This window comes from Oncorhynchus nerka, linkage group LG27 (assembly GCF_034236695.1).
Source record: "Oncorhynchus nerka isolate Pitt River linkage group LG27, Oner_Uvic_2.0, whole genome shotgun sequence".
Lineage (NCBI taxonomy): Eukaryota > Metazoa > Chordata > Actinopteri > Salmoniformes > Salmonidae > Oncorhynchus > Oncorhynchus nerka.
The window spans coordinates 36,869,725-36,897,714 of record NC_088422.1 but is presented as its reverse complement, the minus strand read 5'-3'; the positions used below and the strand labels follow the sequence as shown (position 1 = coordinate 36,897,714).

At 40.4% G+C, this 27,990-nt stretch overlaps 1 protein-coding gene across 2 annotated transcripts in view; it reads right to left on the bottom strand.

The window, feature by feature from the left end:
- iqgap2 (IQ motif containing GTPase activating protein 2) overlaps window positions 1-27,990 on the bottom strand; it is an 85,237-nt gene that overhangs the window by 46,386 nt on the left and 10,861 nt on the right. The gene's annotated exons all lie outside the window — the stretch shown is intronic.

The window sequence follows — 27,990 nt, the reverse complement described above, 5'->3', positions numbered from 1 at the left end:
TGTCTTGTTTTTGATGCGTACATTTTGGTTAAATGTACAGTACCAGTCAAAAGTTTGGAACCATTTCCCTGCTTGACCGCTAGTTTTGTAGGCCTAAGACAACAGTAACATACAGTACCAGTCAAAAGTTTGGACACACCTACTCATTCAAGTGTTTCTTGAGCAGGTTAGAAGTAGTTTTGCGAGCCAATGCTAACTAGCGTTAGCGCAATGACGATGTCATCCGAGTACAACAAAATAATCACGGGAGTACTCAAACCGTCAAGAAATGTCAAATGCCCATCCATATATTTTAGTTATACATTTTGGATTCAGCTTAAAAAATAAAATCTTCCACTTTGACATTCGAGTACTTTGTTGACAAGAAAAGTGCAGTTAAATCCATTTGAATCCCACTATGTAATACAATCTAATATGAAGAAATCGAAGGGGTCTGAATAGTTTCGCAAGGCACTGTACCGTGCCAGGTTGGAGAAGATTGGCACGTTGTCCTTTTGACCACATTAGTGCATAATAGGCCTCAGAACCAGAACAACCTTGTCGACTGCTGTTGAATAATGAATAGTCAGACACAGATAACAATTTTTGAAAGAACACTGATTTATTTATTACTAGCAAGCAATGAAAACATGCATTGTATAACAATTTATGTAGTTTATCTACTTGGGGAAAAGAGTGAATACCCCCCCCAAAAACGAATTAGTCATTTTATTTTTCATGACGGTCTTCATACATAACCCAGTTACAGGGTTATTAAATTACCGTCACAGCTCTAGTCTCAACGTAATTTCATTACCGTGGAATTTTCCATAACAAAATACAATGTTTGGAACAAAGCCGGACCCTTTGAACCTAGAATAGCACCCCGTATTATCGGCATATTCAACAGTGTTTAAGAAATACATTACCTTCAGTGTTATCTTGTGATCAAGCCATCAATGTTTTGTGATTATTGGTGTCGTAAACTTTTTTGTTAGCAATTAGCATATTTGACATTTCAGTGGAAATACTACTACTATCAGCTTTTTGAAAAGCGGTTTAGTAACAATAAAAAATTAAATTCAGCATATGGTCCACAGTTATTGTCCACCTTATTATTTTGTTCAATTACAAGATATATCAATTTAATTATGTTCAAAAAAGAGACATCAACCTCGCATCCAAAGTGTTTACAAGATAGTTGACTTGTTGGCTAGCCTTCCAGTAAGTCCTGTAGGCTCTTAATGTTTCTTCACTAACATCTTCTTCAGTGTTGTAAACCAAATAATGTTTCATTTATTTTACAGATTAATCTTATACATGTTTGGAGAAAGTAGATAAGTTTAATACTAACATGTAAATGAGTATGAATCATTTTGGTAAAAAGTTGGATATTAAATTGTGGTCTTTCGCGTAGTCGAATTTGACAATATACAGCGGTGCCACAAAATGTGTGTGTGTGTGTGTGTGTGTAACTTTTTTGAAAACTCAATATCTAACTTTCATAAACAGCAATGAAAATCGGTGGTCAGCTAGCTAGAAGGGTGTTTTTAGTCCTCCATCTGCTAGTGTATGTCTGAAGTTAGGGGGGAAATGATCTATTCATGGGTTGCACGTTTTCGTCACAATATTGTTTTGAACATTTGTTTTGGACTGATGACCGACTGAGCATTCTACTGAATGCATTGTCAATGAGCGCTGATGAAGATTTCATCAAAAGTGCATTACAGTGTCTTGGAAATACAGAATTCAGAATGACTGGGATTCTAATGACTTTTGTGCACCTCAATGGCGCAGCCGGCAGAGGGCGGCTTGAGAATGTTCATAACAATGGCATGACGTGACAAAAGTGCAACCTATGAATTTCCCGCTCGTTCTTTGGCTTCAGTTAACTTCTCTCGATATGAAAGCTGTCGTCATGGATACAAGCAGATATAAACAAACAGAACCTTGGTCTGTCCCTTACCTGAGATCTAAGAGCATGTGAGCCATCACCTGACTGGCTCAATGGCCGCCTACACTAGTGCCACGAGAGTCAATATTGGCTTTTGCCTGTACCTACAGTCCATGGTCCAAGAACAATGTCGTCAAGTTTGTCAAAAAGCACCCTGGAAGCACGTGGATGATCAAGACTCTTGGAAGAATGTTCTATGGACAGATGATTCAAATGTCTAACTTTTTGGACAACTTGAGTTCCATAATGCCTGGCGAAAACCAAACACTGCATTCCACAGTAAGAACCTCATACCAACATTTAAGCATGGTGGTGGTAGTGTGACGGTTTGGGGACGTGTGACGGTTTGCTGCCTCTGGACCTGGATGACTTGCCTTAATAGAAGGAACCATTAATTATGCTCTGTATCAGAATTATACAGCAAAATGTCAGGCCATCCGTCTGTAAGCTGAAGCTGAACAGCAGCAATGATTCAAAAACGGACAATAAGTCTACATGAATCATTTCTGAAAAGCAACAAATTTTAAGTTTTGGGATGGCCTAGTCAAAAGTACAGACCTAATCCCAATTGAGATATTGTAGTAGGACTTGAAAACAAGCAGTTCATGCTTGAAAACACACAAATGTCGATGAGTTACAGCAGTTCTGAATGGGAGTGTGGGCCAAAATTCCTCCACAGGGACATGAGAGACTGATCAACAACTACAGTAAGTGTTTGGTTGGAGCTCTTGCAGGTACAGGTGGCACAACCAGTTATTGAGTGTAAGGGGGCAATTACTTTTTCACAAAGGGCATTGGGTGTTAATTTATTTCATAAACAAAGTTATGCATGTAATTGTTGTGTTATTTGTTCACTCGGATTCCCTTTAACTAATATTATGTGTTGGTCAAAGATCTGATAACATTCAATATAAAAAGAAAATGCAAAAGTAGAGAAAATTACAAAGGGGGCAAATACTTTTTCACAGCACTGTATACAAGCAGCTACTGACATAACACATTACACGTCAGTGTGTCTATAAATGGACTGACATGCTTGGTGATGATAAACCGTCTCGGTCTGTGTCATTAATGGACTGGTACTGACCCAGTGAGAAGAGGCCATTGATCCAGCTCCCACACTCACTGTCCAGCATACAAAGGCTTTTTGGAACCAACACCTTAGGCCACACATTAGACTGGAGAGTTTTTCAGGATGAAAATAAATGGAAGCAAAATCCTTGAGGAACACCTACTTCAGTCTGCTTTACACCAGACACTGGGAGGGGAATTCACATTTCAGCAGGACAATAACCTACAACAAAGCCAAATATTCACTGGAGCTGCTTACCAAGAAGCGAGTGAATGTTCCTGAGTGGCAAAGTTACAGTTAACTTACATCTGCTTAAAATTCTAGGGCAAGACTTGAAATTTGCTGTCTAGCCATGACCCCCAATATCTTGACAGAGCTTTTAGACTTTTTTAAAGAATGGGCAAATATTGCATAATACAGTTGTCTTTAGAAATTGGTTGATGTTTTTCCTTTGAGAAATGAAGAAGTAGGGCTGTTCAGAACGAGGGTCGAGTCTAGTGTACTGTTGTGGTTGGGGCGCGTGACCTGAAAGCTCGCTCCACTTTGTTTTCGTCCGGTATTGAACACAGTTTATTCAGTCTTAAATTTGATCGATTATTTAAGTTTAAAAATAGCCAAAGTTGGAAAAGGAAAGTTGCTTGAAATGTTTGGATCAGGTTTACAGATAACTTATTAGATACTTATTAGATACTTTGTAGTCATGTTCCGCAAGTTGGAACCGGTGTATTTTCAGAATCAAACGCGCCAAATAAATTTACATTTTGGGGATATAACGACAGAATTAATCGAACAAAAAGGACCATTTGTGATGTTTAATGGACATATTGGAGTGCCATTCATGGTAAACCATGAATTATATAGTTATTTCTGACTTTTGTCGCGCCTGGCGGGTTGAATTATGATTTTCATATGTTTGTTTGATGGGGTGCTGTCCTCAGATAATAGCATGGTTTGCTTTTGCCGTAAAGCCTTTTTGAAATCTGACACTGTGGCTGGATTAACAAGAAATTAATCTTTAAACCGATGTATAACACTTTTATGATTTATTATTATGAGTATTTCTGTTTTTGAATTTGGCACGCTGCTATTTCACTGGGTGTTGTCAAATCAATCCTGTTAACGGGATTGGCGCGCGAAGGGATCACTAAGAAGTTAACTTTTTAATAATTTAACAATTAACTCATAAGCAATATTGGGGTACCATGGGAAAAGTTATTTAACAAGCTACTATCTCCTGACTTAAACTCAAAAGATAAATATCTCAGACATCAATAACAGGAAAGTATTAATTATCTCATTCTGAATGTCGTTGCCTTCAACTCTGCACAAACCCTAGTCTAAATGATGATTCAGCGATAAATAAATCATCAAGCCAATGTGTAACTAATCACACAGAATTACATAAACACACACAATATGTTGAAATGATTACTAACATAATCCAATGAAAAGTCCCTAGTGGACTAACCCCATATGACGGCTGGTTACACAATGAAAGCGGTGGGGAAAGAAAGAGCGGGAGAAGGAGAGAAAGGAATTCAACTATCATACATGCAGTTCAATAATACTTTCATCGTGAATATGGATATTTAGCACCCTAACACCTACTCATTCAGATTTAGAAATGCAACATATTTACGCTTATATGTCTGTCGTCTCTGTTGAAACCCCTCGATCCATCTGTGACGAATAGTCCGACAGAATGTCTCTGGTTATGTAAGTCTCAGGTTGTCCACCAGAGGTCACAATGTCCTTACTAGTTGGCTTTGTTCTGGAAGTGTTCGTTAGACTGGATTCATTAGACATTCCATTGGTCGTTTGATAGGGAAATGTTCCTCATTTCTCGTCTTCGGTCGAGTTTCCTAGACTACGTTACATGCAGAGCTGTAGGCGGTGCATGTCTTAGTCTAGTAGTCTTATTCTCTGTTGAGTTTCAGAGGGTCTTACCATTTCGTAACATTCAGCTCACGCTGTCGGTTACGCTGCACATATACTGGTCTAGTAGTTTTAAACCATTTTACACACTAGTAGCAACCCGGCAATGTACTGGTCTAATATGTTAATTCTTTAGGGATCCTTTATAAGCACTCTGGCAAAAGGGGCGTTCCATCCTTTTGGCATAATGTCTGTGCTCACGTTGGCGTGGTTACTGACTGGGTAAAACTTAATATGAAAAACATTTCTCATTTAGAAAGCTAAAATCACATTTTATCTTCTCACAAATAGTTTATTTAATCATATAAGTTACAACATTTAGATATAACTCTGACATATACATTGTGAAAGCTCTTAAAAGTTACAATGTTTCCATTATAGCGTCTTTAATGATATCACAAAATAATAAATTATCTGACATGCTTGTTCTTTAAGTCCCTCTCGACCATTTCCTACATTTTTTGTTAGAAATATTGCTTCATTATCCACTTTGATGTTGTGGTTTTGGCGGGAGGAATCTCTTTGTAACAAACGGGTTCTGTCCCGTCAATACTGCCTGGCATGGGAGAGAAAGTTCCTGTAAGGTATTTACGACTGTCATAAAACTGTCCAACTCCCCCAGGAAACGAGGGTCTTGAAACCTTTGATTAGCCGGCACCTTTGATCTCCATCCAGGAGGGCAAGTCCTGACACCTGCCATCACACAATTACTGTTGTTTACACAATCCAAAAACTATCCATTATAAAACCGCAATCTGGGTCTGGTGGGCATGATTTGAAAGCTTGTTATATTGCCAACATGATTAACTAATATATAAAATACAATCTTACAGTGTTAGTCTTTCAAAAGTCAATTTCAGAGAAACAGATCGTAATTTTTGTTTGCATTGAAAGAGTCATGAGTGCATTCAGGTGCATGTCCTGCAGCAAATTTTCTACACAATAAACAAACACTCAGTAGGCTCATTCTATTCAGAACAACCCAGGGTATATCAACATGTAATTTTGTAACAGTACATCAAATCATGGATCATAAACGTTGACACTTAATATGAATTTTATGCTAGTGTGACATCAAAGCTGCATTTATCATAATCCTCAACACCTCATCTTTCAAAATACATAGTCATCTTACATGTTCAGCATTTCCCTCACTCAGACAACAAAAAAAGTTAACCAATTACCGGGAGGGATGAAGACAAATTCATCTCTATTGTAATTTATTTTTTTATCTGAACATTCTGGAGCTCTATTTTGACAGCACAATATAACAAGAAAAAACGAAGTCAACCAAAAACGGATGCAGCCGTATACAGTGATTGTCATATCAAAATATGCTGAATCATGCACTACTGCTTGGACATGTTAGACGTTATTCATAATAAAGTTGTTACGTCTCATTAAAACAGGCCTAAAGACAGTACTCTTTAGAAAGGCTTTCTGTTTATAGCTGTGCTCCTTGGTGTCCTTCTAGGGTCAGCTGCCCTGTGTAGTTGTGGCCATTTTTTTTACCCCCTTTTTCTCCCAAATTTCATGGTATTCAATTGTTAGTAGTTACTGTCTTGTCTCATCGCTGCAACTCCCGTATGGGGTCGGGAGAGGCGAAGGTCGAGAGCCATGCGTCCTCCGAAACACAACCCAACCAAGCTGCACTGCTTCTTGACACAACGCACATCCAATCCGGAAGCCAGCCGCACCAATGTGTCGGAGGAAACACCGTTACACCTAGCGACCTGGTCAGCGTGCACTGCGCCCGGCCCGCCACAGGAGTCACTAGTGCGCGATGAGACAAAGATATCCCTTCTGGCCAACCCTCCCTAACCCGGACAACGCTAGGCCAATTGTGCGCCGCCCCATGGGTTGTGTCCATTTTTTGTCTTATTTGGTTTTAATTTTATGCAATTTGAGATTATTCTGCATAATGAAAAGTGCTTTACATATATAATAATGTATCTTTATTATGCTTATTATTATTTATTCTCAGTAGTTTATTACACTTCTTAATAAAGCATTATGAATTACTTTAACTTTTTAAGATGCCTCAAATGTACTGTTGTCTGTTCTATTACAACACGTTTTCTTTTACTAAAAAACAGGTGCCTTGACTGTGAAAAGGGCTCAGGAAATATGACTAACCTGTCTATGCCATTGCACAGCCACAGACTTCTACAAGCTAGCGCCACTGCTGAAGTTATCGCCTTCTTAAAGATTGTGTTCCATTAAATAATATAACCAGCTGATATTACGGTTTCAATAAATTGTTCTCAAATTTCACTTGCTTTTTATTGACTGAAATATATATACAGTGCCTTGCGAAAGTATTCGGCCCCCTTGAACTTTGCGACCTTTTGCCACATTTCAGGCTTCAAACATAAAGATATAAAACTGCATTTTTTTGTGAAGAATCAACAACAAGTGGGACACAATCATGAAGTGGAACGACATTTATTGGATATTTCAAACTTTAACAAATCAAAAACTGAAAAATTGGGCGTGCAAAATTATTCAGCCCCCTTAAGTTAATACTTTGTAGCGCCACCTTTTGCTGCGATTACAGCTGTAAGTCGCTTGGGGTATGTCTCTATCAGTTTTGCACATCGAGAGACTGAAATGTTTTCCCATTCCTCCTTGCAAAACAGCTCGAGCTCAGTGAGGTTGGATGGAGAGCATTTGTGAACAGCAGTTTTTAGTTCTTTCCACAGATTCTCGATTGGATTCAGGTCTGGACTTTGACTTGGCCATTCTAACACCTGGATATGTTTATTTTTGAACCATTCCATTGTAGATTTTGCTTTATGTTTTGGATCATTGTCTTGTTGGAAGACAAATCTCCGTCCCAGTCTCAGGTCTTTTGCAGACTCCATCAGGTTTTCTTCCAGAATGGTCCTGTATTTGGCTCCATCCATCTTCCCATCAATTTTAACCATCTTCCCTGTCCCTGCTGAAGAAAAGCAGGCCCAAACCATGATGCTGCCACCACCATGTTTGACAGTGGGGATGGTGTGTTCAGGGTGATGAGCTGTGTTGCTTTTACGCCAAACATAACGTTTTGCATTGTTGCCAAAAAGTTCATTTTTGGTTTCATCTGACCAGAGCACCTTCTTCCACATGTTTGGTGTGTCTCCCAGGTGGCTTGTGGCAAACTTTAAACAACACTTTTTATGGATATCTTTAAGAAATGGCTTTCTTCTTGCCACTCTTCCATAAAGGCCATATTTGTGCAATATACGACTGATTGTTGTCCTATGGACAGAGTCTCCCACCTCAGCTGTAGATCTCTGCAGTTCATCCAGAGTGATCATGGGCCTCTTGGCTGCATCTCTGATCAGTCTTCTCCTTGTATGAGCTGAAAGTTTAGAGGGACGGCCAGGTCTTGGTAGATTTGCAGTGGTCTGATACTCCTTCCATTTCAATATTATCGCTTGCACAGTGCTCCTTGGGATGTTTAAAGCTTGGGAAATCTTTTTGTATCCAAATCCGGCTTTAAACTTCTTCACAACAGTATCTCGGACCTGCCTGGTGTGTTCCTTGTTCTTCATGATGCTCTCTGCGCTTTTAACGGACCTCTGAGACTATCACTGTGCAGGTGCATTTATACGGAGACTTGATTACACACAGGTGGATTGTATTTATCATCATTAGTCATTTAGGTCAACATTGGATCATTCAGAGATCCTCACTGAACTTCTGGAGAGAGTTTGCTGCACTGAAAGTAAAGGGGCTGAATAATTTTGCACGCCCAATTTTTCAGTTTTTGATTAAAAAAAAAAGTTTGAAATATCCAATAAATGTCGTTCCACTTCATGATTGTGTCCCACTTGTTGATTCTTCACAAAAAAATACAGTTTTATATCTTTATGTTTGAAGCCTGAAATGTGGCAAAAGGTCGCAAAGTTCAAGGGGGCCGAATACTTTCGCAAGGCACTGTATATATAAATAAATATAATAAAGAAATAAGTGGGGCAATTTAGCAATCATGATTTGTTATCTGTTTGGTTATGATAAATTAGGCATTGTTGCACATTGTTGGCATAGGCCTTTAGATAAATGTGAACATATATCTTTTGAGTACTCCAACAGTCAAAAAATGTCAAATGCCCATCCCTAATCCAGCCTACCCTTCTCCATCCTGCCCACTCCATCAGGTCTACCCCCCTCCATCCTGCCCACTCCATCAGGCCTACCCCACCTCCATCCTGCTCAAGCCATCAGGCCTGCCTCCTCCATCCAACCTTTCATGATAACATCCCTCCTTAGTCTCCTTTAATTAAAAGGTGTGCGCGCACATAGGCTAAACCACCAAAGCAAAGACAACACTCTACCGCAACACGCGTCAGCACAACGAACACAAGCAACACACCATCCCCTCTCCTCTGTCAGCACTAACTCATCTGAGCGTGTGGTTCTTAATGGACAACCACAACAAACAGCGGGGGAGACATGATGTTATTGTGGCGAGTCAGCCCATTCCGTGCAATGGTACCCAATCATGTTGATTGATTTATGCACTTAACTTCATTGTGCATTGTACAGTATCATTGCAGAATGAAAGGTTCATTGTATCTGACTATCATTGTAAATTCCTTTGTTTGTCCTACAATCTTGCTAAAGGGGAATAGCTAAAGTGATAATATGCTGTAATTCTTCACCAAAACCCCGCTGGCGAATGCCAAGATAGAGTTTATGGGGACGTATTATTACAGCAAATTGTATATCAAAGGAAACGTGAGAGGATGGTGACGGACACAGAAAAAGCAACTCTTCATAAATAGAATGCAAAAACGATCAGCAAAACAGACTACTTGTAGATGACAAGAACAGGTCTGCCTCTTGGCCTGGGCTAAAATAACAGGAACATGAACACCTTTGGCACATTTAGCCTTTGAGGGTGCAGTAACCAACACCAGTTAAGTACAGTACCATTCAGTGAAACCAGAGCCTGTATTCTTAAAGTGTCTCAGAGTGGCAGTGCTGATCGAAGAACAGATTAGCCTTTAAGACCATAATGGATAATATTACATGGACAGAAAGAACCTAATCCTAGATCAGCACTGCTATTCTGAGACACTTTGTGAATATGGGCTCAGATATAAGTTGGTCCAATGCAGTCAATCTGGGCCATAATTTTCCTGGAAAACTGGGAAATTAGGGCAACAGTACTGGAGAATGACTGGTGCCTCATGCATCCCATGAAGCAAGTAATTTTTAAATCAGTAACAAGGAGGTACACCGTTACTGATAAACTAACAGGATAACTTACACTTCACATACAGCAATTTGTAGCCCGTTTCTACCACATTTGTTGTGGAATGAGTAACACACACACAGAGTGTCCGGTCTGTGCATTGGGAGTAATGCGCTGTGTCAGATCGGCACACTTCTGCACTAACATGACCAAATGAAAATCTAGCATCTTGGAACGGTGCCATGGCCACTTTCCACTCACTGCAGTACTGTGACTACCGAACTGGCCCAGGGGACTAAAGGAAAAACACAACCAGGCTGGCCCTTGCAAAAAGAACCACAATAACAAGTCAATAATAGAGGTGTGACTGGAGACACAGAGGGCTTTGTGTGGGTGGCTGATAGAGATAGCAGCACATCATACTATGTCCGTCTGATGACAGTGAACACTTCATGAGAGTTGGTTGCGTAGCAGGTTGGAAAGAGGGCCGGCTTAGTGTACTGTGCACTGGCTAGAGCTGATGTAGTGGAGGAGAGGGGAATTTGAAGAGGGTATAGATACAACGCTGGGAAGGTTAGTGACACACATGGGCGTTGTAGTTCCCTGATGTAAAGGACAGGAAGAGTATTAATGCATAATGAATAAGAAGAGCGAGATGGGAAAAAGAGACAAAAAAAGGTAACAGTAAACATGTCGTCTCCTACGAATGATGCCAATTGGCCAATCAGTGCAATTTTGTAAATGACGGATCTCTATAGCAAGGCGCATCATTCACCTAAATTTCATCCAAGTCGGGCCAGTGGTGTCTGATATACTGCGTGTTACTAATGTATAGTTGAAGTCGGAAGTTCACATACCACTTAACTAACTACATTTAAACTCAGTTTTTGACAATTCCTGACATTTAATCCTAGTAAACATTCCTGTCTTAGGTCAGTTTGGATCACCACTTTATTTTAAGAATGTGAAATGTCAGACTAATAGTAGAGAGAATGATTTATTTCAGCTTTTATTTCTTTCATCACATTCCCAGTGGGTCAGAAGTTAACATACACTCAATTAGTATTTGGAAGCATTGCCTTTAAATTGTTTAACTTGGGTCAAACATTTCAGGTAGCCTTCCACAAGCTTCCCACAATAAGTTGGGTGAATTTTGGCCCATTCCTCCTGACAGAGCTGGTGTAACGGAGTCAGGTTTGTAGGCCTCCTTGCTCGCACAAGCTTTTTCAGTTCTGCCCACAAATGTTCTATGGGATTGAGGTCAGGGCCACAACTTTGGAAGTATACTTGGGGTCATTGTCCATTTGGAAGACCCATTTGTGACCATGCTTTAACTTACTGACTGATGTCTTGAGATGTTGCTTTAATATAGCCACAATTTTCCTACCTCATGATGCCATCTATTTGTGAAGTGCATCAGTCCCTCCTGCAGAAAAGCACCCCCACAACATGACGCTGCCACCACCGTGCTTCACGGTTGGGATGGTGTTCTTCAGCTTGCAAGCCTCCCCCTTTTTCCTCCAAACAGAACAATGGTCATTATGGCCAAACAGTTCTCTTTTTGCGTCTTCAGACCAGAGGACATTTCTTCAAAAAGTATGATCTTTGTCCCCATGTGCAGGTGCCAACTGTAGTCTGGCTTTTGTATGGCGGTTTTGGAGCAGTGCCTTCTTCCTTGCTGAGTGGCCTTTCAGGTTATGTTGATATAGGACTCGTTTTACTGTGGCTATAGATACTTTTGTACCTGTTTCCTCCAGCATCTTCACAAGGTCCTTCAATGTTGTTCTGGGATTGATTTGCACCCAAGGATGAACCAGACTTGTGGAGGTCTTGGCTGATTTCTTTTGATTTTCCCATGATGTTAACTTTTTAAGGCTAGGGGGCAGTATTGAGAAGTTTGGATGACTGAGGTGCCCAAAGTATACTTCCTGTTACTCAGGCCCAGAAGCTAGGATATGCATGGTAGTATTGGATAGAAAACAATCTAAAGTTTCTAAAACTCTTAAAATAATGTCTGTGAGTATAACAGAACTGATTTGGCAGGTGAAACCCAGAGGACAATCCATCCAGGAAATTTCTTTTTTGAGGTCATTGGACTTTTCAATGGGAAAGTCTAATAATTAGGACCCAGATTGCAGTTCCTATGGCTTCCACTAGATGTCAAGTCTTTAGAAATTGTTTCATGCTTGTTTTTTGAAAACTGAATTAGTATTCGTATTCTTTCGAAGTGTCCCTCAGAAGGACTCTAATTCTTTGGCGCGTGTGAATGAGAGCGTGCTCCTTGTTCTTTTTCTCCGGTATTGAACACAGTATATTCAGTCTTAATTTTTAAAAATTATTTACATATTAGGGTACCGGAGGTTGGATAAGAAACGTTGTTTTAGTTGTTTGGACAAAGTTTACAGGTACATTTTTTGATTCCTTTGTAGGCATGTTGGGCAAGTTGGAACAGGTGGATTTCTGAATCAAACGCGCCAAATAAACTGACATTTTGGGCTATAAAGAAGGACTTTATCGAACAAAACGACCATTCATTGTGTAACTGGGACCCTTTGGATTGCAAAAAGATGAAGATCTTGAAAGGCAAGTAATTTATTTTATCACTATTTTTGAGTTGTGTGACACCTGTGCAGGTTATGAAATCATGTTAATGCAGGAAGTGGGTGACGTGCTGTCCTCAGATGATCAAATGCTATGCTTTCGCCGTAAACCCTATTGTAAATCGGACAAAGCGGTTCCATTAACAAGATTCTAAGCTAAAGAATGGTGTATAACACTTGTATTTTTATGAATGTTTAATATTACTACTTTTGTATTTCACACTCTGCAATTTCACCAGATGTTGTCAAGGTGTGACGCTAGCGTCCCAATGATCCGAAAGAAGTTAAGCAAATAGGCACCGAGTTTGAAGGTAGGCTTTGAAATACATCCACAGGTACACCTCCAATTGACTCAAATGATGTCAATTAGTCTATCAGAAGCTTCTAAAGCCATGACATCATTTTCTGGAATTTTCCAAGCTGTTTAAAGGCACAGTCATCTTTGTGTATGTAAACTTCTGACCCACTGGAATTGTGATACAGTGAAATATAAGAGAAATAATCAGTCTGTAAACAATTGTTTGGAAAATGATGTGTCATGCACAAAGTAGATGTCCTAACCGACTTGTCAAAACTATAGTTTGTTAACAAGAAATTTGTGGAGCGGTTGAAAAACAAGTTAATGACTCCAACCTAAGTGTTTGTAAACTTCCGACTTCAACTGTACGTACAGTTGATTACTCCCCCTTGGGCCAATCAGTGTAATAACATTTCGTTAAAACTGACCTCTGTAGCAAGACACATCATCCACATAAGTTGACAAAATCGGGTCAGCGGTGTCTGAATATCGAGTGGGTTAGCTAGACTCATATCCCTGAGCATGTGTGCCAAATTTTAGCACTCTGCGTCAAACAGATTCAAAGACAAACATGTGCCCATTATAGCACCAGCTTGTGGTCGATATGAATGTTCTTGCATATGTTGAGTCTTGACAGTGTTTGCAACAAATTGTTACCATACGAATATACTGTAATTGACTGATTTATATGTATTTATGTGCTAGACCAAGCCCATGTGAATGTTTATTGGTCAATATCAACCATGTTGTTTTATGTATTAGTCTGTAAAATATTGCGTTCAGAGACCTTTGTCCACAGATGCAACATATTAAGTTTTATGCAGATTGGTCATTCGGTGCCAGAAGAGTAGCATTTTAAGTGTTTTTCACAAAATTCTAAATGGCAGAAAACCAATCATAGCAGACCTTATGGACCCCTAAAGCGAAATTGACCCTTGTGAGGAGAGGGACCCGTATACTGAATTTGAAGACTTTAGGTCAAATGGGGTGAGGGGCATGACCCATGAAGTTTGCATTTTCAATCTTGTTATAGCACCACCATCTGGCTAATCAGCGTAATTTTCTAAATGCCGGATCTCTATGATAAGACGCAACATTCATTAAAATCGGGCCAGTGTTGTCTGAGATATCGCGTGTGACTAACATATGAACGGGCGGAGAGACAGATCCACAGTCCCCTCCCCGATTTAATTGTGGGGGAACAACAGAGCAAGAAAAAGAAACAGGGTAAGTTGAAGTCAAAGAGAGGAGCATTCAGGCTCAGTCAGTAACAAAGCCCTCCAGCCTCTGAAACTGCACTTCCTGGAGTGAAACAATGTGGTTGTTTGTATACAGCTGCTTGGAGCACAGGTCCAACAACAGTGTTTACAACTCCCCAGCCACTCTTTCCTGTCATTGTTACTGTCAGACCTGTGGCCAGGCTAAACAACATATTGCCTACTGCTCTCTGGGACAAAAGGAGACACCCCACACCAGTCCACATTAGCCTAAACTAAACTGTTTAGCCAAGCGCTACTACAGTAATTGTATGTGTACAATATGTACTATCCGCCGTAAGCCTCCCCTCCCATGTTATGTTATGTGTGATACTAGTGGCACGGAGGGTATTTTTGCATGTTTGAATAGACAGCTCTTAATGCTACTTTAGCTAAGTTAGTCAAAATATAATTTAGGCTTAAATAAATTATCAAAGATCAGACAAAATGGAAGACAAACACTTTTTTCCACAAAGTTCTATAGTTGATAGGCCCATTTCTTGCCCAACTTATAAAAACGTAACTAAAAGTTAATTGATGAAGTGAAGGGTAAAAACGAAATGACTCCATATAAAAAAACACATCATGTGCAAGCTGACAGATTGTTTACTCAGCACTAAAGGTACAAAGTCCCCCTTTACCACAGGGGGTGTGTGTGGTTTTGTGTGTGAGAGAGAGTGGGTGTGTCGCCCGGCTGACAGCCTAGGAGTCTGTAAAAGAATGTCTAGGCTTATGCCTAGCCTATATCAGCAGCTATGTGCCGTACAAGGCTGGTACCAGTGCAGTGTTATCACTGCACTATAGTTTTGGTTAAACAGACTGAGGTAGGCATACATTCTGTAAATGAATGTCTAACGTCTGGTCTTTGTTAGTAAGCCCTTTTGCTAGGCTGTTACGGTAAACTATGGTTGTAACGTGTGAGGCACAGGGCAGGTGTGAGGCACAATACCACTGTATTATCTTAGTTATCATACCTGTAACCCACATTAACCTCATTTGCAGAGAAGACAAAAGCAGCATTGTTTAGTTGTTATAGTCAAGACACATGGGGCTGCATGCCTACCCTGTGCCTGTGACTCCTGACCCCAGAATGGAGGCAGAGCAGAGCATGGTTAGACAGGCCCGAATCCCGCTGCCCGACTCAGTCACTAATAGCCTGATTAGCAGGCAGAACCCGAATCCTAGATGACAGGCTTCCCAGAGTCTTTACCAGTGATGAAGGAGAGAGATGGGAAATCAGCCGTGCTTCCAAGAGAAACACCACAGGAAGTAACGTGTGTGTGTGTGTGTGTGGGAAAGAGGCATGTCCTGCTACCAGGTTGGGGAGTAACGGATTACCCCCCAAAAAACTAACTACAATCCAGTACCAAAAAAAAAAAATCAGATCAGCAAAAAAAATATTGACACCTTGGTTCTCTCAATAATTCAAATAGGTACTGAAAAAAAGCTGCACAGATTTTTATTTATTTAACCTTTATTAAAAGTTAGGTTCCGCCTAATCGAGTCTGACCACAAGACAGAGACCACTAACACACCAAATGTGTTTGATAGATTGTGGGAAGAGCAGGAATAGGCTTTGGTAGTCTACAGTCCAAGCTATGTCTTCCAATGGTGCGACTGCTGTCGTATTCCAAAGAATAACAAACTTGAATAAACGCTTGGCGGTAAGTACGACAGCAGTTGTGTAGCCTACTACAGCTGATAGAGATATCATACATTTTTTATATCTACATAGTGCATTGATGTGAATCATACTGCTGTTCTCTCATTTAGCTATTTGTGCCTTACAAATTGCGGTCGTTGTGGATGGCTATTAACAAATGTACAGTGCATTCGGAAAGTATTCAGACCCCTTGACTTTTTCCACATTTTGTTATGTTAAGGCCTTATTCTAAAACTGATTAAATTCTTGTTGTTTTTTCAATCTACACACAATACCCCATAATGACAAAGCAAAAACAAGTTACACATTTTTGCAAATGTATAAAAAAAAAACTGAAATATATAATTTCCTAACTATTCATACCCTTTACTCAGTACTTTGTTGAAGCACCTTTGGCAACGATTACAGCCTAGAGTCTTTTGGGTATGACGCTACAAGCTTGGCAACACCTGCATTTAGTGAGTTTCTCCCATTCTTCTCTGTAGATCCTCTCAAGCTCTGTTCATCTTTCCAGACTCATCTCCCAGTCCCTGCCGCTGAAAAAACATCGCCACAGCATAATGCTGCCACCACACTTTACAGTAGGAACGGTGATAGGTTTCCTCCAGAAGTGACGCTTGGAATTCAGGCCAAAGAGTTCAACCTTGGTTTCATTAAACCAAAGAAACTTGTGTCTCATGGTCTGAGAGTCCTTTAGGTGCCTTTCGGCAAACTCCAAGCAGGCTGTCATTTGCCTTTTACTGAGGAGTGGCTTCCATCTGGCTACTCTACCATAAAGGCCTTTTTGGTGGCCTGCTGTAGAGATGGGAGAACCTTCCAGAAGGACAACCATCTCCACAGAAAAACTCTGGAACTCTGTCAGAGTGACCATCGGGTTCTTGGTCACCTCCCTGGCCAAAGCCCTTCTCCCCCGATTACTCAGTTTGCCAGATCTATGTAGAGTCTTGGTGGTTCCAAACTTTTTACATTTAAGAATGATGGAGGCCACAGTGTTCTTGGGGACCTTCAAATGCTGCAGAAATGTTTTGGTACCCTTCCCCAGATCTGTGCCTCAACACAATCCTGTCTCGGCTTGGTTTTAACTCTGACCTTATATAGACTAGAGTTCGACCGATTATGATTTTTCAACGCGATACCGATTATTGGAGGACCAAAAAAAGCCAATACCAATTAAATCAGTTTTATTTCATTTATTTATTTGTAAATGACAATTACAACAATACTGAATGAACACTTATTTTAACTTAATATAATACATCAATAAAATACATTTAGCCTCAAATATATAATGAAACATGTTCCATGTAAAAAAGCTAACGTTTAAGTTCCTTGCTCAAAACATGAGAACATATGAAAGCTGGTGGTTCCTTTTAACATGAGTCTTCATTATTCCCAGGTAAGAAGTTTTAGGTTGTAGTAATTATAGGCTCTATTCCATTTGTATTTCATATACCTTTGACTATTGGATGTTCTTATAGGCACTATAGTATTGCCAGTGTAACAGTATAGCTTCCGTCCCTCTCCTCGCCCCTACCTGGGCTCGAACCTGGAACACATCAACAACAGCCACCATCGAAGCATCCATTACCCATTGCTCCACAAAAACCACAGCCCTTGCAGAGCAAGGGGAACACACACTTCAAGGTCTCAGAGCGAGTGACGTCACCGATTGAAACGCTATTAGCACGCACCCCGCTAACTAGCTAGCCATTTCACATCGGTTACACCAGCCTAATCTCGGAAGTTGATAGGCTTGAAGTCATAAACAGCTCACTGCTTGAAGCACAGTGAAGAGTTGCTGGCAAACACACGAAAGTGCTGTTTGAATTAATGCTTACGAGCCTGCTGCTGCCTACTACCGCTCAGACTGCTCTATCAAATCATAGACTTAATTATAACATAATAACACACAGATCATTAATAATGGTCAAATCCGGAAACTCTCATTTTGAAAACAAAACGTTTATTCTTTCAGTGAAATACGGAACCTTTCCGTCTTTTTTCTAACTGGTGGCATCCATAAATCTAAATATTCCTGTTACATTGCACAACCTTCAATGTTATGTCATAATTTCGTAAAATTCTGGCAAATTAGTTTGCAACGAGCCAGGTGGCCCAAACTGTTGCATATACCCTGACTCTGCGTGCAATAAACACAAGAGAAGTGACACAATTTCAAGTGTTTAATATTGCCTGCTAACCTGGATTTCTATTAACTAAATATGCAGGTTTAAAAAAATTAAAAAACTTCTGTGTATTGATTTTAAGGCATTGATGTTTATGGTTAGGTACACATTGGTGCAACGACGCTTTTTTCGCAAATGCGCCTGTTAAATCACCCGTTTGGCAAAGTAGGCTATGATTCAATGATAAATTAACAGGCACCGCGTCGATTATATGCAATGCAGGACAAGCTAGATAAACTAGTAATATTATCAACCATGTGTAGTTAACTTGTGATTATGTTAAGGTTGATTGGCTTTTATAAGATAAGTTTAATGCTAGCTAGCAACTTACCTTGGCTCCTTGCTGCACTCGCATAACAGGTAGTCAGCCTGCCACGCAGTCTCCTTGTGGAGTGCAATGTAATCGGCCATGATCGGTGTCCAAAAATGCCTATTACCGATTGTTATGAAAACTTGAAATCGGCCCTAATTAAATTGGCCATTCCAATTAAATAGGTCGACCTCTAATATAGACAGGTGTGTGCCTTTCCCAATCATGTCCAATCAATTGAATGTACAACAGGTGGACTACAATCAGGGTGTAAAAACAGCTCAAGGATGATCAATGGAAACAGGATGTTCTGGAACTCAATTTTGAGTATCACATGCATGCATATGTATTTTTTTTATTAATTTTTTTTAAATAAGGAATTTGGCCTTTACTACTACAGCCCATAGAAACGCATTGAGTAACATTCATAAATGGCAACAAAAAAAACCCCGCTTTTGTAGTGTCTGTCCTATATCTAGACGATAAGAAAATGCAGGACATTTTTGGGACACATATTTAACCCCTTATTTTTGTTGGCACAAAACTACCTCCATACATCCATGTGGTTGTATGGGATACTTTCAGACACGTCCGGTGACACTTGGGGGTTACAGAGAAAATGAAGAACACCATCGTGTTCACGAGAGTCTCCCCTTTCCATAGAATAGGAAAGGATTTTTTTTATTATGTTCCTTAGACTAAAGCACGGGTGCGTCAATAGACTTATAATTAGTGGCACGAAAAAGTATGTGAAACCTTTGGAATTACCTGGACTCCTGCATAATTTGGTCATCAAATTTGATCTGATTTTCATCTAAGCTTAAACTAATAACACAAATTATTGTATTTTTCTTGTCTATATTGAATACATCATTTAAACATTCACAATGTAGGTTGGAAAAAGTATGTGAACCACTAGGCTAATGACTTCTCCAAAAGCTAATTGGAGTCAGGACTCAGCGAACCTGGAGTCCAATCAATGAGACGAAATTGGAGATGTTGGTTAGAGCTGCCTTGCCCTATAAAAAAAACACGGACAAAATTTGAGTTTGCTATTCACAAGAAGCATTGCCTGATGTGAACCATGCCTTGAAGAAAAGAGACCTCAGAAGACCTAATAAAGAATTATTGACTTGCGTAAAGCTGGAAACGGTTACAAAAAAAGATGACTGCAAGAGCACAGCGCAGAATGCTCAATGAAGTTAAGAAGAATCCTAGTGTCAGCTAAAGACGTATAGAAATCTCTGGAAGATGCTAACATCTCTGTTGACGAGTCTACGATATGGTGTTCATGGGAGGACACCACGGAAGAAGCCACTGCTGTCCAAAAAAAAACATTTCTGCACGTCTGAAGTTTGCAAAAGTGCACCTGGATATTCCACAGCACTACTGGCTAAATATCCTGTGGACAGATGAAACTACAGTTGAAAAAAATGCACAGTACAACATCAAAACCTAATCCCAACTGTAAAGTATGGTGGAGGGAGCATCATGGTTTGGGGCTGCTTTGCTGCCTCAGGGCCTGGACAGCTTGCTATTGTTGACAGAAAAATTAATTCCCAAGTCTATAAAGACATTTTGCAGGAGAATGTAAAGTTATCTGTCCGCCAATTGAAGCTCAACAGAAGTTGGGTGATGCAACAGTACAACGACCCAAAACACAGAAGTAAATCCACAGAATGGCTTCAACAGAAGAAAATACGCCTTCTGGAGTCCTGAGCTCAACCTGATTGAGATGCTGTGGCATGACCTCAATAGAGCAGTTCACACCAGAAATCCAAATATTGCTGAACTGAAACATGAAGATCTGATCAAATTTGATGACCAATTTTTTTTATTTTTTTTTATTTCACCTTTATTTAACCAGGTAGGCAAGTTGAGAACAAGTTCTCATTTACAATTGCGACCTGGCCAAGATAAAGCAAAGCAGTTCGACACATACAACGACACAGAGTTACACATGGTGTAAAACAAACATACAGTCAATAATACAGTATAAACAAGTCTATATACGATGTGAGCAAATGAGGTGAGATAAGGGAGGTAAAAAAAGGCAAAAAAAGGCCATGGTTGCAATGTAAATACAATATAGCAAGTAAAACACTGGAATGGTAGATTTGCAATGGAAGAATGTGCAAAGTAGAAATAAAAATAATGGGGTGCAAAGGAGCAAAATAAATAAATTAATTAAATACAGTAGGGAAAGAGGTAGTTGTTTGGGCTAAATTATAGGTGGGCTATGTACAGGTGCAGTAATCGGTGAGCTGCTCTGACAGTTGGTGCTTAAAGCTAGTGAGGGAGATAAGTGTTTCAAGTTTCAGAGATTTTTGTAGTTCGTTCCAGTCATTGGCAGCAGAGAACTGGAAGGAGAGGCGGCCAAAGAAAGAATTGGTTTTGGGGGTGACTAGAGACATATACCTGCTGGAGCGTGTACTACAGGTGGGAGATGCTATGGTGACCAACGAGCTGAGATAAGGGGGGACTTTACCTAGCAGGGTCTTGTAGATGACATGGAGCCAGTGGGTTTGGCGACGAGTATGAAGCGAGGGCCAGCCAACGAGAGCGTACAGGGGGCTTTGGTGACAAAACGGATTGCACTGTGATAGACTGCATCCAATTTGTTGAGTAGGGTATTGGAGGCTATTTTGTAAATGACATTGCCAAAGTCGAGGATTGGTAGGATGCTCAGTTTTACAAGGGTATGTTTGGCAGCATGAGTGAAGGATGCTTTGTTTGCGAAATAGGAAGCCAATTCTAGATTTAACTTTGGATTGGAGATGTTTGATATGGGTCTGGAAGGAGAGTTCACAGTCTAACCATACACCTAAGTATTTGTAGTTGTCCGCGTATTCCAAGTCAGAGCCGTCCAGAGTAGTGATGTTGGACAGGCGGGTAGGGGCAGGTAGCGATCGGTTGAAGAGCACGCATTTAGTTTTACTTGTATTTAAGAGCAATTGGAGGCCACGGAAGGAGAGTTGTATGGCATTGAAGCTTGCCTGGAGGGTTGTTAACACAATGTCCAAAGAAGGGCCAGAAGTATACAGAATGGTGTCGTCTGCATAGAGGTGGATCAGAGACTCACCAGCAGCAAGAGCGACCTCATTGATGTATACAGAGAAGAGAGTCGGTCCAAGAATTGAACCCTGTGGCACCCCCATAGAGACTGCCAGAGGTCCGGACAGCAGACCCTCCGATTTGACACACTGAACTCTATCAGAGAAGTAGTTGGTGAAACAAGCGAGGCAATCATTTGAGAAACCAAGGCTGTCGAGTCTGCCGATGAGGATGTGGTGATTGACAGAGTCGAAAGCCTTGGCCAGATCAATGAATACGGCTGCAGTAATGTTTCTTATCGATGGCGGTTTCTTATCGATGGCTGTTAAGATATCGTTTAGGACCTTGAGCGTGGCTGAGGTGCACCCATGACCAGCTCTGAAACCAGATTGCATAGCAGAGAAGGTATGGTGAGATTCGAAATGGTCGGTAATCTGTTTGTTGACTTGGCTTTCGAAGACCTTAGAAAGGCATGGTAGGATAGATATAGGTCTGTAGCAGTTTGGGTCAAGAGTGTGTTCCCCTTTGAAGAGGGGGATGACCGCAGCTGCTTTCCAATCTTTGGGAATCTCAGACGACACGAAAGAGAGGTTGAACAGGCTAGTAATAGGGGTGGCAACCATTTCAGCAGATAATTTTAGAAAGAAAGGGTCCAGATTGTCTAGCCCGGCTGATTTGTAGGGGTCCAGATTTTGCAGCTCTTTCAGAACATCAGCTGAACGGATTTGGGAGAAGGAGAAATGGGGAAGGCTTGGGCGAGTTGCTGTGGGGGGTGCAGTGCTGTTGACCGGGGTAGGAGTAGCCAGGTGGAAAGCATGGCCAGCCGTAGAAAAATGCTTATTGAAATTCTCAATTATGGTGGATTTATCAGTGGTGACAGTGTTTCCTATCTTCAGTGCAGTGGGCAGCTGGGAGGAGGTGTTCTTATTCTCCATGGACTTTACAGTGTCCCAGACCTTTTTTGAGTTAGTGTTGCAGGAAGCAAATTTCTGCTTGAACAAACTAGCCTTGGCTTTTTTAACTGCCTGTGTATAATGGTTTCTAGCTTCCCTGAACAGCTGCATATCACGGGGGCTGTTCGATGCTAATGCAGAACGCCATAGGATGTTTTTGTGTTGGTTAAGGGCAGTCAGGTCTGGGGAGAACCAAGGGCTATATCTGTTCTTGGTTCTAAATTTCTTGAATGGGGCATGTTTATTTAAGATGGTTAGGAAGGCATTTAAAAAAATATCCAGGCATCCTCTACTGACGGGATGAGATCAATATCCTTCCAGGATACCCCGGCCAGGTCGATTAGAAAGGCCTGCTCGCTGAAGTGTTTCAGGGAGCGTTTTACAGTGATGAGTGGAGGTCGTTTGACCGCTGACCCATTACGGATGCAGGCAATGAGGCAGTGATCGCTGAGATCTTGGTTGAAGACAGCAGAGGTGTATTTAGAGGGCAAGTTGGTTAGGATGATATCTATGAGGGTGCCCATGTTTAAGGCTTTGGGGAGGTACCTGGTAGGTTCATTGATAATTTGTGTGAGATCAAGTTGGCATCAAGTTTAGATTGTAGGATGGATGGAAGTCCAGGTATTTCCAAAGGGTTCACATACTTTCTTGCCACTGTAAACAGCTGCAAATTATCAAGATATCATGTTGTCACCAACAAAAACAGACCTATACAAAATGTAGCATATGGCATTCATTTTTCACACGCAAATAGCACTTTCGGGTAGTGCGCGAAGCATGCCATTTCATGGGAGCATTTTCAACTCGAAGCAATGAGCCCAATCATTCATGTATGACAACACAATCATAAACAGAGTAGACTATAGGATAATAAATCCTTAGTTTATGCCCAGGTAAAACAATTTAGCTAATCTATATTTCCAAGTCATATTCTTGAAGATCAAGGGGTATTAAATTAACTGGAATGACTTAGGCTTGGAGTATTTGGAAATAGCCACGGGATGGTTTTTCCAATACAGTCAATAGTAAAAACTATTTCATTGAAGTTCTTAGAAATGGAATATTTGTAGATACTTTTTAAGTAAATACATGCAATCAACTTGTGAAATATGTTAGAAGATAGTGTTTATTTCACCGGTCACATAATTTTTCATTATGAAGCTTACCATTAGTAGCCAGTCACGTGGTGTTTGTTTACAAGCAGACAACAGGAGACCGGAGCTTTGTGAGTCACTCACTGTTGTGCAGCACGCGCCAAGTGATCTAGTTACAGTTATGGAATTCACAACTAAATATCTCATAACTATTAAGTTTACTTCTAAAATGTGCTAAATGCTCTGCAGTTGTGCATTCAGTTGACTAATTTAGTAGCTAGTTAGCCATCTAGCTAAGTGGTTAGCTTCTTCCCAAATCAAGCCTCGCTTGCCAGTAACAGCAGAGAATACCCTCCTGGATCAAGAGCCTTGCTGTCTAATACTAGTTTTGTGCATCCAGTAGCATTTTGGAGTTACTTGTATAATGTTAAGAACTGGGATGTCTGTCCTGAAAATACAGTGCCTTTGGAAAGTATTCAGACCACTTGACTCCTACACATTTTGTTGCGCTACAGCCTTATTATAAAATTGACTAAAAACACAATACCCCATAATGACAAAGCACATTTTTATTGCAAATACATTTAAAAAAAAACTGAAATATTACATTTACATAAGTATTTGACCCTTTACTCAGTACTTTGTTGAAGCACCTTTGGCAGCGATTACAGCCTCAAGTCTTCTTGGGTATGACGCTACAAGCTTGGCACATCTGTATTTGAGGAGTTTCTCCCATTCTTCTCTGCAGATCCTCTCAAGCTCTGTCTGGTTGGATGGGGAGTGTCACTGCACAGCTATTTTCAAGTCTCTCCAGAAATGTTAGATCAGGTTTAAGTCCGGTCTCTGGCTGGGCCACTCAGGGACCTTCAGAGACTTGTCCCAAATCCACTCACGCGTTGTCCTGGCTGTGTGCTTAGGGTTGTTGTCTTGTTGGAAGGTGAACCTTCGCCCCAGTCTGAGGTCCTGAGAGCTCTGGAGCAAGTTTTCATCAAGGATCTCTGTACTATGTGCCGTTCATCTTTGCCTCAATCCTGACTAGTCTCCCAGTCCCTGCCGTTGAAAAACTTCCCCACAGCATAATGCTGCCACCACCATGCTTCCCGTAGGGATGGTGCCAGGTTTCCTCCGGACGTGACGCTTGGCATTCAGACCAAAGAGTTCAATCTTGGTTTCATCAGGCCAGAGAATCTTGTGTCTCATGTCCTGAGAGTCTTTAGGTGCCTTTTGGCAAACTCAATCATTTAAGAATGGAGGCCACTGTGTTCTTGGGGACCTTCAATGCTGCAGACATTTGTTGTACCCTTCCCCAGATCTGTGCCTTGACACAATCCTGTCTCGGAGCTCTACGGACAATTCCGTCAACCTCATGGCTTGGTCTTTGCTCTGATATGCACTGTCAACTGTGGGACCTTATATAGGCAGGTGTGTGTCTTTCCAAATCTTGTCCAATCAATTGAATTTACCACAGGTGTACTCCAATCACGTTGTAGAAACATCAAGGATGAGCATTGGAAATAGGAAGCACCAGAACCTCAATTTCACCTCTCATAGCAAAAGGGTCTGAATACTTGTTTTCGCTTTGTCATTATAGGGTAGTGTGTGTAGATTGCTGAGAATTTGTATTTATTTAATCCATTTTAGAATAAGTCTAATTTAACAAAAAGTGAAAAAAGTCAAATGGTCTCAAAACTTTCCGAAGGCACTGTAGTTTAGGTCAGAGACTGTATAAAATGTTTGCAATACCCTCGTTGACATTTAGTTAGCATTCTCTATGGGAGTTTACATGTACTTGTTAGCATGGCTAACCTTCGATTTACAAAGGCTCAGGGGATTTGAAAATAGCTCCCCTTGTGTTCAGTGCCGGTATTACCAAATATTCCAGTATGGCACAAGGTCAGTATAAAAAAGTATGACAATAAGGATATCGCCCAAGACTAAAATGACTTTAGTTTTTAATATTTTTTTAAAAATTGCCTAATCGTATTATCTTTAGTAGAAAGCAATGGATTAGAAGAAGCATAACCAACCCAAAGTCAAATGTAACATCCAATTATTGCCAGCTATGTCAACTTTTAATATTGATTAATCTTGCAATAGATGTTGTTCAATTGGTAAAATTAATTTGTGTCTTCTTCAAATACCTTTTTTTAAAGGCAAGTTACACCACTTTAACCTCATTTTCATTATCTCCAGCACAATACCAGTGTCAACATATGTGAAATGGGGGCATTTCTACGTTTTGCATTAATTAAAAAGTTCTAGCCGATGACATCATCAAAAGTGAAAATAGGGATTTTCAAACAATGAGATTCTCGATGATGTGGGGAGCAAGAAAATACCCTTCCTCTGGCTAGAAACTTATTGCAGGTTTTGAAAACCACTGTTACTTTTAATCCTACCCTGTGATGTCACAGAGAAGCATTCTTTAGGACCTTTCTCTTATCTTTTTTTTAAACTACAGATCATAGAAACGTATATTTTTCACATATGTAGACACTGGTATTGTGCTGGAGATAATTAATATGAGGTTGGAAAAGCTGCGATTCCCCTTTAAGGGGAAAGTAATCTAAAAGTTATGTTAATGATTACAATTTTGGAAAGGTAACCAGTAACTGTAACTGATTACATTTAGAAAGTAGCCTACCCAACCCTGCCTGCTACTGTCTAGGTGCGTGGTGAGAGGACTGTCTCTTCCAGGTTAACAGGACAGAGTAGTTTGTCAACAGACTCCATATTACACTTTGACAGAGACAGATCCATGACACCAATAAAGTCACAAATGATACCACTACAGATGTAGGATCTTAATTTGAGAAAGTCTGCTACAGCAGAAAAATAATCCTGCAGCAAAAGGAAATGTGAATTATTATATGGGTTGTGAATGGACATTTTTGTAGGGGCTGATACTTTTTTCATGAGGAAAAAAGTAGAAATTAAACTTCAGAAGCCTTTTTAAACCTTAAATACACAAGTTTTACATTTCCTGCATTGCAGGAAAGTTCTCCAGCAACAGGCTGTTCAAATTAAGATACTACATATGCACAAATTCTCTGTTCTCTATCAAATCCAAGTCCACATTCTGCAGTCAAACTTGAATCCAAAATCACACCAGGGGGCCAATGCAGTCATACCAGTGCACAGCAAACTCTGACCTCGACACATACACGTTAGAAGTGTTCAAACCACCCACTGGTTGGTGATATAACCATGGTACAGATATAGTAGCTTGGATTTTTGTATGATTATTCTGGGTTGCTTGCAGAGGTGTGGTGGGGAAGTCCTAAAAAAAAGCATGCCAGAACACGAGAGGGGACGCTTCCTGTTAGGTGCCTTCACACAGAGGACAGGAAGTGGTTCAGTATCAGATACGCTCAAAGCTCTCAGGAAAAGTCAATGTTGTTTTTTCATCAACCAATATTTTATTACTGTATGTCATCAACCAACTGTATTAAGAATCCTTCACACTAATCTTTTTTCTAATATACACTACCGTTCAAAGGTTTGGGGTCACTTAGCAATGTCCTTGTTTTTGAAAGAATACCACATTTTTCATCCATTAAAATAACACCAAATTGATTAGAAATACAGTGTAGACTTGGTTAATGTTGTAAATTACTATTGTAGCTGGAAAATGATTTTTTATGGAATATCTACATAGGCCCATTATCAGCAACCATCACTCCTGTGTTCCAATGGCACGGTGTATTAGCTAATCCAAGTTTATCATTTTAAGAGGCTAATTGATAATTAGAAAAATATTTTGCAATTATGTTAACACAGCTGTAAACTGTTGTTCTGATCAAAGCAGCAATAAAACTGGCCTTATTTAGACTAGTTGAGTATCTGGAGCATAAGCATTTGTGGGTTCGATTACAGGCTCAAAATGTCAAGAAACAAAGCACTTTCTTCTGAAACTCGTCAGTCTATTCTTGTTCTGAGAAATGAAGGCTATTCCTTGTGAGAAATTGCCAAGAAACTGAAGATCTCATAAAACGCTGTGTACTACTCCCTTCACAGAACAGCAAACTGGCCCTAACCAGAATAGAAAGAGTGGGAGGCCCCGGTGCACAACTGAGCAAGAGGACAAATACATTACAGTGTCAAGTTTGAGAAACAGACCGCTCAAAAGTCCTCAACTGGCAGCTTCATTAAATAGTACCCGCAAAACACCAGTCTCAATGTCAACAGTGAAGAGGCGACTTCGGGATGCTGGCCTTCTAGGCAGTTGCAAAGAAAAAGCCACATCTCAGACTGGCCAATAAATAGAAAATATTAAGATGGGCAAAAGAACACAGACACTGGACAGAGGAAGATTGGAAAAATGTGTTTTACGGACAGACAAATCTAAGTTTGAGGTGTTCCGGTCACAAAGAAGAACATTTGTGAGACACAGAATAAATGAAAAGATGCTGGAGGAGTGCTTAACGCCATCTGTCAAGCATGGTGGAGGC